We start from the raw sequence: 8428 nt of genomic DNA, 5'->3' as shown, positions 1-8428 counted from the left end.
ACCGGTGATGGACGGGCAGCCCGCGGACGGTCTGCATTTTACTATAGGGGAATGTGGCGCCCTGGACAAGCCAGGTCGTCACAGGTACTACACCAACACGCTCTACACTCCGGCTAGGCACACCGAAGCTAAACACAAATCCTAGTTGCCTTCCTCCAGGGGCTGATGTCCACACCAGGGGGTGGGCCAGGCGGTTGATCCCACCCACCGAGGAGTTCACAGTCCTGGAGGCGGGAAAAGGAGTCAGATTAGAGATCAGTTTTGGAGTTAGAGAAGTGAAGAGGAGAGGAGACTGACCGTGTCCGTGTGTGTGGCCCGGGCACTCAGCAAGGTTGGCAGACGGTGGTGACCTTCTGCAGGAGAGGCTGATTGGAGTGAACCGTACGGACCGGGGATGGGCGGTGGCCCGCCGGTACCAGATCGGGGAGTGAAGAGAAGCCAGCACCATCCGGCAGGGCCTACGGACCCCGACCAGGCTAGGAGTCGCCGTAAAACCGGTCAAATCCGTTAGCGACAGGAACCTCCAGGGTTTCCCAGCAGTCAAGACCCGATTGAAGGCAACAGCTCACACCGTAGAGGGAAGCACAGTCACCGCCAAGGCTACAGTTCCCAGGGCCAGAGCCTGCGGGCAAAAGGGGCTCCCTCAGCATCCATCCAAGCTGGGGAGCGGGTTACCGGTGGGAAGCCCGCTAGATTTTGGGGGAATAAAAGGGGTCCACCACCACATCCCCACAGGTGCACACCCACCCATCAAAGAGAGCTATAAGCCAATACCACCTTCACATTGCCAGTGTACCAAGGACATGTTGAGCAACATGAAGGCGGCTGGGGTTATCCGTGACAGTTGTAGCCTTTGGGCAGCTCTGTTGATCCTGTTAAAAAAGAAGGACGGCACCATTCCCCGTATTGAGGAATCGCTAGCTGCATTGAGAACTGCAAATTATTTTTCTACCCTTGATCTCACTAGTCACTATTGGCAAGTGTCCGTTGCTGAGGCAGACCGGGAGAAGACCGCCTTCGCCACCCCTATGGGTCTCTGCGAGTTCAAAAGCATGCCCTTCGAGCTGTGCAATGCGCCAGGAACCTTCCAGAGGCTGATGGAATGCTGCTTGGGACAAGATTTTAGGGTGTATAAAAAGGGAGATTAGATCCCGTGATCCCAACGTATTGTTACACCTCTATAAATCACTTGTAAGGCTACATCTGGAATATGGGAACCAGTTTTGGGCTCCACATTTTAATAAGGACATTCAGAGGTTAGAGTCAGTTCAAAGGTGGGCAACTAGACTACTACAAGGAATGGAAGGCCTCCCATATGATGACAAGTTGAAAAAGTTATTAAGTGATTATTGGCTGCAATGGGGCTTTCTGGCTGGTGCCAGCCTCTCTTCTTAGCACACAGGAACCACAATCCCTACACCATGCTTCAATGGATTCTCTCATCCCAGCCCAGTAAAGCTACATATTTTACACAGTCATAAGCAGCCAAAAGGGATCTATTCTATTCAATTGCAAATGATCTAGATAAGACTGAGAATAAGATACTGCACGGGACATAGCAGAGTTGGTCAAGTTGAGTGGAGATGAGTTTGCTATTTGGCACAGCTTTTTGCATCAATAAAGCAAGTAAAAGGTGTGAAAGATAAAAAAAAGGGTGAAAGTGTGAAAAGTGAATTGGCCAAATTGAGGTGCATATAAAGTTTTTGCTTTCTTTCAATTCACTAATGGGGCTCATTTGAATCAGGTGAATTGAGTTCTGCTTTTGGAAACTGGGTTAAGAAGGGGTGCACCGGTCCTGGAGGTACTGCAATACCAGGTCAATGCGTGGAGTGGACAGAGCAAGATTTTTTCCATCTCCTTGTTCTAAAAATCCATTTAATATATGGTCCCCAGAGAGGGGACGTATCAGATATTAAACTGATAAGAACAGATTTAATTTTTTTTTTTTTCTGTTTATCAGTAGGACTTCAAAATAACAAAGGTGATCGCCTCCCGTTGCCTGGGAACCGTCCAGGCACAAGAGGGCTATGTGTCACCAGAAGGCGCACACACTTCCTCAAGGCCGGCAGACGTGCAATCCCAGGCACCTTCCAGTACCGACCAAGGTAGCGTCCTCCGAAACTACACTTGATCTTAGCCAAAAGGCCGAGAAGCTATAACCCGAATTGGTTACGGCCTTGAGTGGCACCCTGGCCTATACCGGACACATCTTAGGGAGAGGGAGACAAACCCACGCCTACAGAAGACATTTTGTCACCCAAGCCAACCCTTGAAAAGGCTGTTTTGCAGAGCAAAAACAAGAAGAATGGTGCTTTTTGCAGCCGCCGCCCACTGCAATGAATCTGAATAACTCCTCCTTTTGGACACAAGCACCTCCCCTCCCCCTTGCAGTCTTTCCAATTCATGATACAAAAAGACGGACGGACAGGACAGGACAGGACAGGCTGCCTGACTTTCCGTCACTGCCACCCTTTGCCATCCTTGCCCGTAGAAAGCCCTTTCATCATCCCCAAACCCTAATCTTTTCCCTTCCCTTCCCAGATGCGTCTCACTCCCTTTCATTAGGAAGTGAGCGCAGCCTTTTCTCCGTTCTGCACATGCGCGACGTTAAACACAAATGCGCAGGCGTGCGTTCCATTACCCTCACTGCATTCCACTCCCATACAGGAAGTGGGCGCAGCTATTACTACGGTCGCACATAAAAGAACCCACGGCCACCACTGCACATAGCTGACTCCACCACAGGACACCCACTTCTACACCAACACAGGTAAGACAGGATCGGCACCTCTATGCTCCTGTTACAATCAGGCTCAGTCACCATGTGATAACGCTCTCAACTCTTTAGTTGCAGGCTCCCCTTGCTTCACCTCCACTGGCTGTGCTGCCATTTCCTCTCCCACCTGGAAGGTATACTTTATTCCACTATTTTCCTGTTTCTCTCTTCCCCCTTTTCCCATAACCTACTTTTATCTGCATTTGTGGGGTATCTATATGCTATTTACATCATAGTTTTATTCATTAATATGGAAGGGAAGAGTGCCCATGAGAGTGTTGAACTGCGGAGAGCAAGAGATTAAGCTGCTCCGATTTGCCACCATTGATAAGCTGTTCTCAGTAGATACACATGCTATCCAAACAGCAGCATCCACCATTGCTTCAGCCCACCCATTCAGTGACAGCTCACCAAGTCAGCCAGAGGAGTGGTGTAAGGAATTACACGTAGGCACTGACTCCACACCTTCACATCACAAGAAGGGGGTCTACAGGCTAGTGCAAGAATACGAGCAAGTCTTCAGCAAACATCCGCTAGACTTTTGAAGAATAAAAGGGGTCAAACACTACATCCCCACAAGTGCACACCCACCCATCAAAGAGAGATATAAGCCAAAACTACCTGCACATTACCAGTGTACCAAGGACATGTTGAGCAACATGAAGGAGGCTGGGGTTATCCGTGACAGTTGTGGCCTCTGGGCAGCTCCGTTGGTCCTGTTAAAGAAGAAGGACAGCACCACTCCCCTGTATTGAGGAATAGCTAGCTGCATTGAGAACTGCAAATTATTTTTCTACCCTTGATCTCACTAGTCGCTATTGGCAAGTGTCCGTTGCTGAGGCAGACCGGGAGAAGACCGCCTTTGCCACCCCGATGGGTCTCTGCGAGTTCAAAAGCATGCCCTTCGAGCTGTGCAATTTGCCAGGAACCTTCCAGAGGCTGATGGAATGCTGCTTGGGACACCGAAACTTTGAAACGGTACTGCTATACCTTTATGATGTTATTGTTTATTCTAAAGCAAACAAGATTTTAGGGTGTATAAAAAGGGAGATTAGATCCGGTGATCCCAACGTATTGTTACCCCTCTATAAATCACTTGTAAGGCCACATCTGGAATATGGGGTAAAGTCCTGAGCAGGTTGATAACCATTGGTTTGAGCATGGTAGGGTGTAGTGCGCATCTTCCTGCATCGGTAAAAGCTGCAGAAGTCCTTGAAGATTTCCGCTTCAAAGGCTGTGCCTTGATCTGTGAGGACTCTCTCTGAGTAGCCATGAGGTCTGCATAAGTGTGCTTGGAAGACCTTCGCTGCAGTATGGGCCATTAGATCTTTGACTTGTACCACAACCATAAATCTCGAGTAGTTGTCTACCATCGTAAGTGCATACGTGAGCTCGCCTCGATATTCTGCAACAAAACTCCCTTTTTCGATTTCAGTTTCAGCAAACACTCCTCTTCCTGTAGAAAATATTTATCATTACCTAAGACAGTCATTCTAATGCATGACAATATTAAGGCAATTTAGTTAAAACTTGTTTTAACTCACCTTTAAGGGGATTGATGTATTTCATGGTCAATCCAGGTTTGTCAGTGATGGCACTGACATAATGTATGGCGTCTTTTTCGGGCGTTATCCTTTGCCTTTTCATTGTGAAAATCCAGTTGCCTATATCAAAGCAAATTCTACTACTTGTAAAGTATGCAGAAAATGAAATGTAGAACATATAACATCAACTGCTTAGGAACGCATCATAGGTTAGTACTTAAAAGGATATTGTCATGTTCTAGTCATAATGCAAGCTGGACATTTTTCATGTTACCCTGTAATCGCCGGCCTGTTCTAATGCTCACAAGCCAAGATATAGGCTCAGCTGCTAAGGCTTCCCTCTGCCTTCTGAATGAAACTTGAATATGTCTGGGTCACTGTGTATATAGCAGGTGCTCAGAAAAAATAAGAGTCAATTCAATAGAAATAGCTCTGGCACACTATAGTGATCAATAACGTAAGAAAAGAACTCTTGGAATGCTGAAAATTCTTTATTTGTGCAAAAGGATAATTCATCCAACGTTTCGACCTTGTTTTTAGGTCTTTATCAAGGATAAAGTTATCTAAGATCATAAAGGGTTACAAAACCATATAAACACGTAATTAGTACATAGTACAACATAACAGTACAATATATTGCTACTTGAGAGTACAATGGGTCAAATGACCATGATGCACATACAAAAAATTTTTCCAAAGCCATAGTGAAAACATTTGTACTGAGGAAAGAAAATTTCCACATGACCTATCTGGAGAAACATTCTGGATCAAACAACCAAAAATAGTCAAGCAGGTAAATACACACCTATATGGATAACAGGATGATATGTGTTCAATTGTATAGCGTCATTGCCATTAAGGTACAAATGGAAAACTTGCAATCCTATATAGTGAAGGAAATGAACACATATCATATCAAAGAACACAGGAACATGGGTGTGAGAAAAACCTCAATGTTTATACTTTGTTCTTTATAATGGTGTGAACATGTATATGTCTCAGTACCTTATGCACTTGAGAATTCTAGTGAGTAGATCATGAAAGCCTATTTCAGAACTGGAATCGGTAAATAATTGTAGGTGGAATCTAAATGAAAAGATGGTACAAGTGTTATCATGACTAGAGATGAGCGAACCGGTCGCGGTTCGGCTCGAGGTTGGTTCGCCGAACGGACCTCCCGTTCGAGTTCGGTTCGTCGAACGTTCGACGAACCGAACTCGAGCCAATAGGAAACAATGGCAGGCAATCACAAACACAGAAAAACACCTAGAAAACACCCTCAAAGGTGTCCTAAAGGTGACAAACAACTCAAACACATTGGAAAGTGACAAGGACATATACTCATGCGAAAACAAAACAGCTGGACAAGGAAAAAGAGGAGGACACACAGATATATGAGTATATGCAAGGAAACATCGATTCCATTAATGTGCAACTTGAGCCCTGCTCATTCTTGGCTTCCAATCTTGATAAATTGCCTGAGCTCGCCACGTACGTCTTGGGGATCTTGTCGTGTCCTGCAGCCAGCGTTCTCTCGGAACCTGTCTTCAGTGCTGCTGTGGGTCTGCTGGCAGATAAGCACACGTGTCTGTCCACTGACAATGTGGACATGGCTCTCAGAGGACTTTTCTTCCCCTGGGTCAGCCAGGGGACGGGAAAGGCACGCGTATTTTTGAGAGTGCTTCATGCAAAGCATCTTTTTCTTTTTCAAAAGGGAGCTCAACCGATGCCAGTCAAGTGGGGTGTGTGTGGCCCAGTGAGTGGAAACGAGGGAGACTGTGGTTGGAGTCCCCTCGCTGTGTCTCTAAAAGAACCAAGATGAACAAGTCATGGCTCTCAGAGGACTTTTCTTCCCCTGGGTCAGCCAGGGGACGGGAAAGGCACGCGTATTTTTGAGAGTGCTTCATGCAAAGCATCTTTTTCTTTTTCAAAAGGGAGCTCAACCGATGCCAGTCAAGTGGGGTGTGTGTGGCCCAGTGAGTGGAAACGAGGGAGACTGTGGTTGGAGTCCCCTCGCTGTGTCTCTAAAAGAACCAAGATGAACAAGTCATGGCTCTCAGAGGACTTTTCTTCCCCTGGGTCAGCCAGGGGACGGGAAAGGCACGCGTATTTTTGAGAGTGCTTCATGCAAAGCATCTTTTTCTTTTTCAAAAGGGAGCTCAACCGATGCCAGTCAAGTGGGGTGTGTGTGGCCCAGTGAGTGGAAACGAGGGAGACTGTGGTTGGAGTCCCCTCGCTGTGTCTCTAAAAGAACCAAGATGAACAAGTCATGGCTCTCAGAGGACTTTTCTTCCCCTGGGTCAGCCAGGGGACGGGAAAGGCACGCGTATTTTTGAGAGTGCTTCATGCAAAGCATCTTTTTCTTTTTCAAAAGGGAGCTCAACCGATGCCAGTCAAGTGGGGTGTGTGTGGCCCAGTGAGTGGCAACGAGGGAGACTGTGGTTGGAGTCCCCTCGCTGTGTCTCTAAAAGAACCAAGATGAACAAGTCATGGCTCTCAGAGGACTTTTCTTCCCCTGGGTCAGCCAGGGGACGGGAAAGGCACGCGTATTTTTGAGAGTGCTTCATGCAAAGCATCTTTTTCTTTTTCAAAAGGGAGCTCAACCGATGCCAGTCAAGTGGGGTGTGTGTGGCCCAGTGAGTGGAAACGAGGGAGACTGTGGTTGGAGTCCCCTCGCTGTGTCTCTAAAAGAACCAAGATGAACAAGTCATGGCTCTCAGAGGACTTTTCTTCCCCTGGGTCAGCCAGGGGACGGGAAAGGCACGCGTATTTTTGAGAGTGCTTCATGCAAAGCATCTTTTTCTTTTTCAAAAGGGAGCTCAACCGATGCCAGTCAAGTGGGGTGTGTGTGGCCCAGTGAGTGGCAACGAGGGAGACTGTGGTTGAAGTCCCCTCGCTGTGTCTCTAAAAGAACCAAGATGAACAAGTCATGGCTCTCAGAGGACTTTTCTTCCCCTGGGTCAGCCAGGGGACGGGAAAGGCACGCGTATTTTTGAGAGTGCTTCATGCAAAGCATCTTTTTCTTTTTCAAAAGGGAGCTCAACCGATGCCAGTCAAGTGGGGTGTGTGTGGCCCAGTGAGTGGCAACGAGGGAGACTGTGGTTGGAGTCCCCTCGCTGTGTCTCTAAAAGAACCAAGATGAACAAGTCATGGCTCTCAGAGGACTTTTCTTCCCCTGGGTCAGCCAGGGGACGGGAAAGGCACGCGTATTTTTGAGAGTGCTTCATGCAAAGCATCTTTTTCTTTTTCAAAAGGGAGCTCAACCGATGCCAGTCAAGTGGGGTGTGTGTGGCCCAGTGAGTGGCAACGAGGGAGACTGTGGTTGGAGTCCCCTCGCTGTGTCTCTAAAAGAACCAAGATGAACAAGTCATGGCTCTCAGAGGACTTTTCTTCCCCTGGGTCAGCCAGGGGACGGGAAAGGCACGCGTATTTTTGAGAGTGCTTCATGCAAAGCATCTTTTTCTTTTTCAAAAGGGAGCTCAACCGATGCCAGTCAAGTGGGGTGTGTGTGGCCCAGTGAGTGGCAACGAGGGAGACTGTGGTTGGAGTCCCCTCGCTGTGTCTCTAAAAGAACCAAGATGAACAAGTCATGGCTCTCAGAGGACTTTTCTTCCCCTGGGTCAGCCAGGGGACGGGAAAGGCACGCGTATTTTTGAGAGTGCTTCATGCAAAGCATCTTTTTCTTTTTCAAAAGGGAGCTCAACCGATGCCAGTCAAGTGGGGTGTGTGTGGCCCAGTGAGTGGCAACGAGGGAGACTGTGGTTGGAGTCCCCTCGCTGTGTCTCTAAAAGAACCAAGATGAACAAGTCATGGCTCTCAGAGGACTTTTCTTCCCCTGGGTCAGCCAGGGGACGGGAAAGGCACGCGTATTTTTGAGAGTGCTTCATGCAAAGCATCTTTTTCTTTTTCAAAAGGGAGCTCAACCGATGCCAGTCAAGTGGGGTGTGTGTGGCCCAGTGAGTGGCAACGAGGGAGACTGTGGTTGGAGTCCCCTCGCTGTGTCTCTAAAAGAACCAAGATGAACAAGTCATGGCTCTCAGAGGACTTTTCTTCCCCTGGGTCAGCCAGGGGACGGGAAAGGCACGCGTATTTTTGAGAGTGCTTCATG

General features: G+C 47.8%; 1 pseudogene; it reads right to left on the bottom strand.

Moving 5' to 3' along the window:
- Window positions 1-1779: 1779 nt before the first annotated feature.
- LOC142266462 (U2 spliceosomal RNA) lies at window positions 1780-1986 on the bottom strand (annotated as a pseudogene).
- Between the last annotated feature and the right edge of the window lie 6442 nt (window positions 1987-8428).

Source organism: Anomaloglossus baeobatrachus, unplaced genomic scaffold, assembly GCF_048569485.1.
Source record: "Anomaloglossus baeobatrachus isolate aAnoBae1 unplaced genomic scaffold, aAnoBae1.hap1 Scaffold_2853, whole genome shotgun sequence".
NCBI classification, from domain to species: domain Eukaryota; kingdom Metazoa; phylum Chordata; class Amphibia; order Anura; family Aromobatidae; genus Anomaloglossus; species Anomaloglossus baeobatrachus.
Note: the sequence above shows the minus strand (reverse complement) of the source record. Positions and strands in the feature narration are given on the sequence as shown.